Source organism: Suncus etruscus, chromosome 3 (genome assembly GCF_024139225.1).
Source record: "Suncus etruscus isolate mSunEtr1 chromosome 3, mSunEtr1.pri.cur, whole genome shotgun sequence".
Lineage (NCBI taxonomy): Eukaryota > Metazoa > Chordata > Mammalia > Eulipotyphla > Soricidae > Suncus > Suncus etruscus.
This window is the reverse complement of record NC_064850.1, coordinates 38,870,634-38,881,199: the sequence shown is the minus strand read 5'-3', so window position 1 is coordinate 38,881,199 and position 10,566 is coordinate 38,870,634. Positions and strand designations below refer to the sequence as shown.

At 46.1% G+C, this 10,566-nt stretch overlaps 1 non-coding gene across 1 annotated transcript; it reads right to left on the bottom strand.

Moving 5' to 3' along the window:
• Positions 1-1,442: 1,442 nt before the first annotated feature.
• Positions 1,443-1,549, bottom strand: LOC126004689 (U6 spliceosomal RNA). Its single transcript, XR_007493954.1, has one exon. It is a non-coding gene; the product is annotated as a U6 spliceosomal RNA (small nuclear RNA).
• Between the last annotated feature and the right edge of the window lie 9,017 nt (positions 1,550-10,566).

Here is a 10,566-nt window from a genome sequence, read left to right as displayed (position 1 = left end):
AGCCCTGGGACCTGTTGTCTGGTGCCTCCTTGCTCCTTGCCACCTGCTTGCCCTTATCTCAGCAGCCCAAAACCTTTGCCAATCTTTGTTTCTACTCTTTTTTTTCTCCATGTTGTCTCTCTCCTCCTTTTGGGCAAAGTCTGGGGCCCATCTGAAACCTGGCTAGATATTCTACTGCACAGAGAGCTGGTTGCCCATACAGAACTATTACTCCTTGTTTTTGTTGTCAACCTCTTTGTCTTCTCCAATAGCCTCACATATTTCTTTTGGAGACCAGTCCTGGTCTTTATTTAAGCTTATAACCCTAATAGGCAGCACTGAGAGAATAAAAAGAAAAGATAGACAGTTTGGACTCTCCAAGAAATCCTTGGACAAAGGGAGGAAGATTTCTCTCCAGGGAGGTCCATGGAGTCCAACGAGATCCATGTAAGCATCTGAATGTTCAAAATTGTAAGACTAGCCTCAGGTTTAAAAACTAATACCTGGAGAGACTTGGATCTGGAAGCAAATATTGATGCAGGAAATAATGCACATAGTGAAAGAGTACAAGGCCAGATTCCCACCACACAAGCCTTCTGCTCCTAAGAAGGAAAGCAGCTTAGTGGAGAAAGACCTTAGATTGAGCCCTTGTTTTTCTGAAACCCAGGCTTTTATTAGCAAGAACCAGACCACACCCTAGGGTGGTAAATATGAATACCAAGTAGATAGGGACCCAGTAATCCTATCACCAGATCATGAACCCTAGAGTAGAATATGAATTCTGATTGGGTAGGACCAGTAACCTGCAAAAGTTATCTGCTATACCTGGGCAGCTTCACATTTGGACAAGGACCACAAGACCACCCTGGAGCTTCAGAGAGACTCGGAACCTCAAGTTCCTCCCCAGACAGACTGCCTTGGAATCAAACTCATTGGAAGCTGTCAGGAGAATTTTCAAGTGTGCAATACCCTATTCCTTGGAGCCCTCCCGTGAGTAGACCATGCTGAAATTATAGAAAGATTTGCTACTAGTGCTGCCCTGGAAGGGGTTGTAATAGGAAGATCTTTGACTGCTGCTGGTGACAGAACTGTTGTTGAGTTGCATAGTGTCTGAGGAGACCTCTGAGATGAAGCTTGTGGGGAACATGCTGCTGGTGGGGTCCCCTGAATTCCAAGGTGGTGGCTGTCAGGGAGCACATGCTGGGCATTGGCACTACTGCTGCCACTCCGGGTGCTGAAGAAGGGCTATGATAGGGAGTGGAACTGAGCATGGGGGCTCCAAGTGAGGAGGTAGTTCTCTTGATGCTCTCAGGGGGCTCTGTCGACTGAAAGAGCCTCAGTAGAGAGGAAGAGGCACTTTCTTCATTGGACTTCCCACCCAGTCTGGCCACCTGTGCTAGTGGGACCCCATCTTCAGATTTCACCACTGCTGAGTTGCTGCTGGTCTCAGAGCAGCACTTTTTTTTAATATGGAAATATTCACGAATTTGCATGTCATCCTTGTGCAGGGGCCATGGTAATCTTCTCTGTATCGTCCCAATTTTAGTATATATGCTGCTGAAGCAAGCACCAGAGTGACACTTTTACTTCCTCAGAAGTTACCCTTGTCAAGTTACCCTTCTCAGTTGGGATCCAGGGTCCAGTAATTGCCCTTCCCTGGGTTGTCCTGATCTCAGGGCACTTTCTTTTTTTGTTTAGGAGTCATTTTATTTTAAGTAACATTATTTATTTAATAATTTATCTAATTATATCAAAAAAGGTTTCTTCAATATCAGAAAAGGTAAAAATGGACATGTATATATGTTATAATCAAGGGATAGTGAGTATTTCCAAAATATACTCAATTATTAAAATAAATTCCATTTATTAAACTTTCTTTTGGTTTGTGAAACTTTTTTTAAATTATCTTTATTTAAACACCGTGATTACAAATATGATTGTAGTTGTATGATAACAGTCATGTAAAGAACACCCCCCTTTCACCAGTGCAAGATTCCCACCACCAATTTCCCAGATCTCCCTCATCCCCACCCCACCCACACCTGTACTCAAGACAGGCTTTCTATTTCCCTCATTCAATCACATTGTTATGATGGTTTTCAGTGTAGTTATTTCTCTAACTGCACTCATTACTCTATGTGGTGAGCCTCATGTCATGAGCTGCACTTACATGGAAAGATAGGGGGAAATAAGGGTTGGGACTGAGGCAGTAAAAGATTAGAAATGAGCTTTGTAGGGCAGTATCAAGGTCACAGTACAAGATGGATATTATGCATATATAAACTATATGCATACAATACTATCAATAGGAGACCAAGGATAAAAAATTTCCAGTGACTGTCCCAACATAAATCAGTGCTAGAACGACCCACCCTCCTCCCAAAGCGCATTTTCATTACTGTAGGGAGAGGTAGAGGGAAAGCCTGATGACCCCTATAGAGCCCACTTGGACTGGTGCCCAGGGAAGGCCTGGAGTCTAGGGGAAAAAGAGAGGGACGGAAGGGGGCCTGCCAAGCATCCCAGCTCTCCCCAGGCTAGGAAGAAGGCCTATGGCATGGGGTCTCCCAAACCCCATACCTGAGAAGAGCTGGCCTTCAAAATCAAAGGGGAAACCGGAAGCCAGATATCTGTCAGGGCACTTTCTTGAAGTGGTCATTGAGCGACAGGTTCTGGCAGATGGAGTTCTGCCAGTCAATCTTGCTGCGCTGATAGAAGAGGAAGCAGTTGGCCATGAACTGTTAGATGTGGCTGAGTGTGAGCTTGTACTTGGGCACATTCTGAATGGCCATGGTGATGAGCACTGAATATGAGAAGGGTAGGCACACCATCTTAACCAAGTCCTCAGAGCTTGTCAGGGACAACCAGCTTATGCCTTCAAACTGACTTTTTTGATGCTTAAACAAACTTTGCTCTATCTCACCTGGCCAGGAACTAGGAACAATGGCACTGAGATGCCACTGGTACAGGTGCCAACATGCCCCCTGTCTGCTCTAGTCCCTTCCCCTGAGTCATTGAATGCTATCTCTAGCACTGCTTTCTTCTTCCCTTCTTCAGGGAACAGTGACCCCTCACCCCTCCTGCATCCCTGGTGTGAATCCCCTCCTCACTGTAATGTGTCTGTAACCACCAAGTCTACCCAGGAGTCCTTTGTTTCTGCAGGCCCTGTGTTCAGAGGAAGAAAATTGGGGCTATATGAACTATCTCTTCAGGGGCTTGGAGAGATGTACAGTGGATAGAGAGCATTTACATGCATTGACCTAGGATGGATGGTTCGATCCCTGGAACCATATAGCCCTACCATGAGGGATCCCTGAGCAAAGCCAGGAATGGCCCCTAAAAGCAACAACAAACAAAAGAAATGCTGGTTAACTTACTGGATGTGGGCTGTACTCTAGAAATACCCTACCTTCTAATGATTGCTCCTACTTTCTTCACAAGGGTTCTTGGAGGAGCATTTGTTGTGCCATATTTGGAACACTTACGTGTACTTTGGAGGTTGGCTTTCTTTCTAACTTGTCCCCAGCCCTGACACTGTCTGGATCAAGAAGGTCTTGATGTGGAGCTAAAGTGATAGGACAATGGGGAGGGCACTTGCCTTGTATGCAGCCATTGAACCCACGTTCAATCTCCAATATCCCATATGGTCCTCTAACCACTTCCAGGAATGGTCCTGGAGTGCAGAACCAGGAGTGAGCCCTGAGCATTGTCAGATGTGTACTCCCCACCAAAAGAAGATTCTAGGAGGAAGTTCCTAAAAGGAACACTCAGTCTGTTCCTGCAAGTGGGAGATAGAGCTGGGGCTGGGCTTGGGGTACTCCCAAATGTACCTGCAGTTGATATACTACCAGAGCCCAAGACAGTCACTTGTGTAAACCAGGCCACATTATAGTCTTGATGGGATGGCCAGTGTTGTGTATGTAAACATTTTATGGGATTATTATGTTACTGAACCTACCCTGATTGGTGATTGTGCCCTACCCTAGGGTGTGACCTGGCATTCTGCCCCCACCCTAGGGTGGTACCTGATTCTGCTTCCACCATTGGGTGGTATCTGATCCCACCATTGGGTGGTACCTGATTCTGGGGGATAAAAACAAGGGTCTGTGGAAGGCGAGGGGCTTTTGGCTGGAACTGATGCTGAGGCTTTGGGCTTCAGTCTTGTCCTCCGAATAAAGCTGAATTTTCACAAGCCTGACTGTCTGCTAGCCTTTTACCTGCCGCTTCACCTCAGGACCTCCGGCTGAACAGGGTGGCAGATGCGTGCTCTGAGCTGGAGGGGAAAGACCTCATCCTCCATCCTTCTATCAGTCAACCCCATCAAGGCTGACTTGCAACAGGCCAGGTGCAACCATCTGCCTGTGGTCCCCCACAGGAGCTCTGGTCCCATATTGACACAGGCAGCGTTAGAGCTCAGAGTCGCCAAGCCTGATGAGATGCTCAGTCAGCATCAGGAACATGAGCTCAGAACACCAAGTTCATGACCAGCTTGGCTGCTCTGTGCCAAATCAGGCGGTACCATGCTACTTGTTCGCTCCTCTCAGTCTCAACCCTCCCAAATACGTGGTCAATTTCACCTCTCTCCTCTGGTTGCAGACACACTGTTCACCCAAGCTGGTCCCTCCATATTCAGCATCCCCCAAAAGCTTGGGGACTCTGCCTGCAAACCAGGTCCAAAGACCCTCCCTCCCTGCATTTCCAGTTCTCCCACTCCCCAACTTGGGAAGCTTAATAGCTTTAAAAATTTTACAAGTTGTAAAAACAATTAAAGCCATCATGGTAAAAAGAAGCAGAGCACGGCCTTAAAGGTGCTCGGATCCTTCACACTTCACGGTTTAAGCTCCGTCTGCAGCTCCCGGGCCCTGAGAAAACGCAGAGGCGCCCTGTGAATTTGTTGATGCCAGCTTGGACAGACTGTTTATTTTCATGATTTCATGGAAGAATTTTAATTTAATGAGTGTTTTATACTCTAATGTAAAGCATCGTTCGAGCCCTGTAATTACTGTGTCAAAATAAGTCTGCTTAAACGGCAGCTGCTTGAACTCTGGGGCGGGACAGGCCTCAGAAGGAGGCCTGAGGAAGGGAAAGAGGGGATGCATACCCCACTTCTCCCAGAGTGGCTTTATAATGGAATCAGAAATCAATGCCACCACCAAGAGGTGCAGGGGTCTCCCCTTGGGCTCATCCTTTGCTCCCAGCCTGCAACTGAGAATTCTGGGCGCAGCCCCTGGCCCAGGGTGAATTTGGTTCCCCTAAGACAGAAGGTGCTAAACTTCCCCAGTCTGTTATACTCCAACCCTGGCATGCCAACAGGGAACCAAATTTCACCCTTTCAGCTTCTCTTGCCCTTGACTTTTTCAGAACCAGAGAAAATTTTGTGTTGAATTTTTAGGCACAAACTGATTATTATTATTATTCTTCCTTTTGTTTATTGATTTGCAAGTCTGGGAGAGGTTTTTCCTTGGCCTCCAGAGAGAAGTGGACTGCAGCACTGAGCCATCCAGGTCAAGTCAAGGCCAAGTGGAACGGACCCATTCCCAGGGTCTGTCTGTCAGGCCTCTACCTGCTTTATCTCTCTGCTCCAGCGCTTGCCACCAGGCCAGTAATTCTCAGATGCTCAGACATCTCCCTAATAGAGCATAGAGTGGCCTTTCCAGAGGCAGACTGAGACCTTCTCTTTCATTGTACCCCCTTTCCCTTGTGTCTGGACAAAGGATCTCCCAGAACAAGTCACTGGAACGTCTTTTCTGAGGTGAAAAATTCCCCCCTTCTCATGTTAAGGTATTCAGATTTGTGCCCATTGTTCTAAGTCCAAGAATCCACCCTGCAATTGGAACTTACCATTATTCCCTCCTGGCTCCATGAAGAGCCCTGTGCCTGGGAGATGCCAGGGATGCCCCTGACCGGTTCCTGACATGAGCTTGTGTAGCACACATTGAAGACATTTGTCTGGGGTCTGGAGCAATAGCACAGTGGGTAGGGTGTTTGCCTTGCACATGGCTAACGCGGTACAGACCTGGGTTTGATTCCCCGGCATCCCACAAGGTCCCCCAAGCTTGCCAGGAGAGATTTCTGAGTGCAGAAACAGGAGTTACCCCTGTGTGCTATGGTGTGGCCCCAAAACATAAATAAAATTTCTTAAAAAAAAAAAAAAGGGGGAAGACACTTGCCACAAGGAAGCCACGTGATCTGCACACAACTCATAGCTATTACGTCATCTCCATCCCCATTTGTCTATTGCCAGACCATCCTACCATCGCAAGTTGGCCTGGTGGTGGTGGTGGTGTGTTTTCCAGAGTTAGAGCTGCACTTGACTTGGGTCCTTCCTTCCTGGAATCTTAGGCTTCGGTGAAATAAAATGATCAGAATTTATAGGAGAAAAGACTCTCATTATATTGAGATGCAAATCAAAGGCGCTTTGAAAATGTGCCTTTGCACACTGTTTAGGCCATCTGCTTTTTTATTTAGGGGGTGGGGGCACACCCAGTTTTGCTCAATACTCAATCTTGGCTCTGTGCTCAGAAGTCACTCCTAGTGGGGCTGGGCTCTGGGACCATATGAGATGCCAAGAATCAAAACCCAGATTTTCTGTATGTGATAAAGCAAGTATAAGAGCTAAGAAAGTTGCTTGCTTCTCTGAAATGTCAACCAATTGATTTTTAAAATGTTATTATTATTTAATATTTTTTGGTTTTGAGCCATTGCTGGCAGTGTTCAGGATTTACTCCTGGTTCAGTGCTCAGGGATCATTTCTGGTGGTGCTCTGGGGAATCATATATGGTGCTGGGAATAGAACCCAGGTCAGCTGAGTGCAAAGCAATTGCCTTACCCACTGAATTATGTCTCTGGACCCCATTTATGTTTTACTTTGACAGTGAATGTATGCGTTCCAGTTTGCCTATTGGGGATCGAATACCCATTTTCTAAATTTCTAGCTCTATGGGCTTCCCTGAAAGACAGAAACTTTGCTGTTGAACTGTTGGATTTAGTCACAGTTGACATTTAGTGGATGTATTAGGTGGGGGAAGGTGGGATTCCTCCCAAACAGTAATTGAAGGCCATTTCTAGAGACATTTGGTTCAAAACTCAGCCTGCAGACCCAAGGCTACACTGTCCCAGTGATGTTGGAGTATTTGTGGCAACATCCAAAGATGCTGGCATAGCTTGGGGCTGCTGAGGGATTTGAATTTTGCACTCAGGGCGGCTGTGAAGTGGAACAACTGTTCTGCTTACTCCATCTTCAGCAATCCTTATGGTGTGTGGCAACTCCCTCATAGTTGTGCTCTCTTCTCTCCAGGCCTTTCCTACGCCAGCTGTCCAGCACCATTTTGGGCCAAGATTTCTGACCTTTATCTAACTCCTCTATGGTATTGAGTTAAAAATTCCCAGGAAATTCATGAAGCCCTGTTACAAGTGATTCATTAGGGAAAGTAAGGGAGAGGCATGGTCTCAGTGGATACTCTGAGGTATCAGCATAGCTTGGGCACCTCCATGCCAGCGAGGTGTTGGGATTCAGGAAAGAAGAGTGGGGGGTGCAATTTAGGTCCCATGTCTGGCAGCAGCAATAATCCATCTTTTTATTTTTATAATTACTTTATTTAAGTACCATAGTTACAAAATTGTTCATGGTTGAGTTTTAGTCACTCCAACACTCTTCACCAGTGCACATTTCCATTCACCAGTGTCCTTAGCTTCCTTCCACTCATCCTTCCCCATCTGCCTCTGGGGCAGGCATTTTACTTATATCTCTCTCTTTCTCTCTCTGCTCTTCTTTATTGACATTAGTTTGCATTATTGCTAATGAAAGGGTACCACATGTATCACTTTATCTTCTTTCAGCACCCAGTTCTCCTCCAGAGTGATCAGTTCCAATAATAATTGTTACAATGGACCATTCATTACCTAACTGCTCTCATTGCTCTTTATGGCAAGTTTCCGACCATAGACTGGTCTACCTAGTTTTCGTCTCTATTGTCTCTGGATATTATTATCATAGGATCTTTTATTTTTCTTACATCCCATAAATGAGTGAGATTGCAATAACCCATCTTGCTCTCTGCGAGAGTCTGCCTGTCCCATCCCCCTGTTCTATTCATGTATCTACTACCTCTTGGTGACAGTCAATTGCCTGCACGGGGCCTCCCAGTCTTGCCAGCCACATTCCTCCTCCATTCACCGGGGGCAGCAACCAGCTTGGAAAAGTGTTGGCAGAGACCATTTGTGAGGGGCAGCCAAGCAGCCAAGCTTCAGGGCCGGACGCTCCATTTCTAAGCGCCCCAGAGCCTGGTGGAAAGAAAAAAAAAAAAGTTCCCATTTTGCGCCTCTGATGCCTCTAAATTGTCCCTTGGATTTATTTCAAAGCAAAGAGAAGCAGCGAAGATTGCAATTCTGAGGCTGTAGTTGCTCGTTTTAACTCAATTACATTTTGACAATTCGGAATGAAACTTGGGGCCCTGTCTTTGTCTCAGCCCCCCCATCCCCCTCCCAGCCCGGCCTTGTATCAGAACAGTCAGCTCCAGGGACATGGTGAGTGTCAGGACTAACGATCTTTGACAAGGGCATTTAGCGGTTGTAATTCAAATCTAATTCAGAACATCTTAGCACGGGACCTGTCAGGTCCTTAAAATGCGCTGTAACTACAAAACCAAGGGCAGTGGTCCCCAAGCTGGCTCTGGGCGGCCTCAAGTTGATAATGTCGACAAGAGCAGTTACAATTAGGGGTTCTTTCCAGCATACTAAACTAATTTACAGTACTCTGGAAAAGTGGGAAAAGGACCCCGAGGCTTCAAATCCCGGGACTTCTAGATTTCAAATCCGCAGCACATAAAAATACAATTAGACTTCAGCACAAGACAGTTTTCGGTGAGTGCCCGCCTTTCCAGTTCTCTTCTGTGTACTTTTGGCCCTTAAAAAGAGAGAGAGATGCTTAAAAAAAATGCATGCATGTGTGTAGTTCAAACAAAATAATAATAGTGAACTCTCAACCACACACACACACACACACACACACACACACACACACACACACACACACACGAAAAAAAAGATCCTTGTCAGCTCTTATTAGGATCATGTGGTGGATTTGTTGAACCTAAGTTGGTCATGTACCTATTTATTATTGGTAGATGCTGCTTGTAATCTAATCTGTCTTAATTGCAGAGGGTTTCTTCATAGGGTTCCTCATTTGGAGCACAAAGAATACAATGTTGGGGTGGCCTGGGTGATTGGGTCTGAGAATGAGAAGCTGAGGGGATGAAAAAGTTGAAAAAGTGGGGGTTAGGGATTGGACACAGATTAAATGAGGGTGCCATCCTGCATTTTTTACCTCAGAACAGAGCATAGACTACGGAAAAGTGCCCAGGTGACCCACGGAAGCAGTTTGCATGCTTCCAAGGGACCGCCTGCATGTGGGGATAAAGGCTAATGGGAGTGTTTGCAGATTTGGCTTTTATGATTTATCTACTTTTATGCACAACAATATAACCCCTCTACTCAGGGGACTCGTAAATGTAAATTTTTGCTTCCCAAATTACAAAGCAAGTCAATTATTGGGGAATGAGTCATTCATTCAAAAGTGTCAGTAGTGTGATGTGTTAACCATCAGGAAATTTTACACCAATTGGAATTATAAACACCAGATTTAAAACAAGAAGGAAAAGAGAAAAAGAAAATCTTCGCTGGCAGTTAGCTCTGTTGATGAATGGGGCCTCCTGTTGGAACCTCTGTGCCCCCACCACTGCTGGAGTACATGGACTCAGAGACTCCTGCTTTCTTGTTCCTAATCTAAAGTCTTCGAACTTTGAAGAGTGGTGCAGGCATGTCAGGGACATAAGGAGCTGATGGAGGGAGAGGGGTGTCAGAGCCCCACTAGCTGCCCTATGTAGAGATCAGAATGAGTTCTCAGTCCTGACCTCCAGGGATGCCCACTCTCAGTCTTTGCTTCCTCTGTAAGGTGCTGGTCCTGGAAGCTGAGAGCACATTCTCACAAGTCTTCCTTCTCCTTGATGGGCAATTGGCACCTTGGAAATGGCATCTTGACATTCCCAGGATGCAGGACTTCAGTACATTTTATGTAGGGATAGATCACAGTGGAGTATCAACAGGGCAAATGTAGGGCTATGTCCAGAGCTCATAGCATGAGATAGGGTGGAGTAGCCCTACTATCAGAGTGGGGTGTGGCCATCATTGAGGCTTCTGGTTGCTCATGCTTTATGGCTCAGTGTCTCCTTGGAGGTCTGGTGTGCCCCAAGGCTTGGATCTACCAATAGAGCTAAACAGATCTGAGCAATCTTTGCCTTCTCTCCCTGTAGACAGCAAGGTCAAGTAGTTCCAGATATGATTAAAAGCAAAGACTCCAAGGTTTCTCTTGAGGACTTTGTCATCTTTCATCTGTCTGACCGGGGGCATGGGAAGCCCCTATTTGGAATGGGGAAGGACTCTGGCCTTCCTGGGAAATGTCCCCTTTGTGAAAAGCTCCTGGTTTGTCACCTCCCAGTCTCAGTAGTGAATCACAATCTCCCACAGAATAAGCAGTTGTGTGGGGCCATCTTGTTTCCTTCACTCACTGAGGTACCTACTTCCATAGTTCCT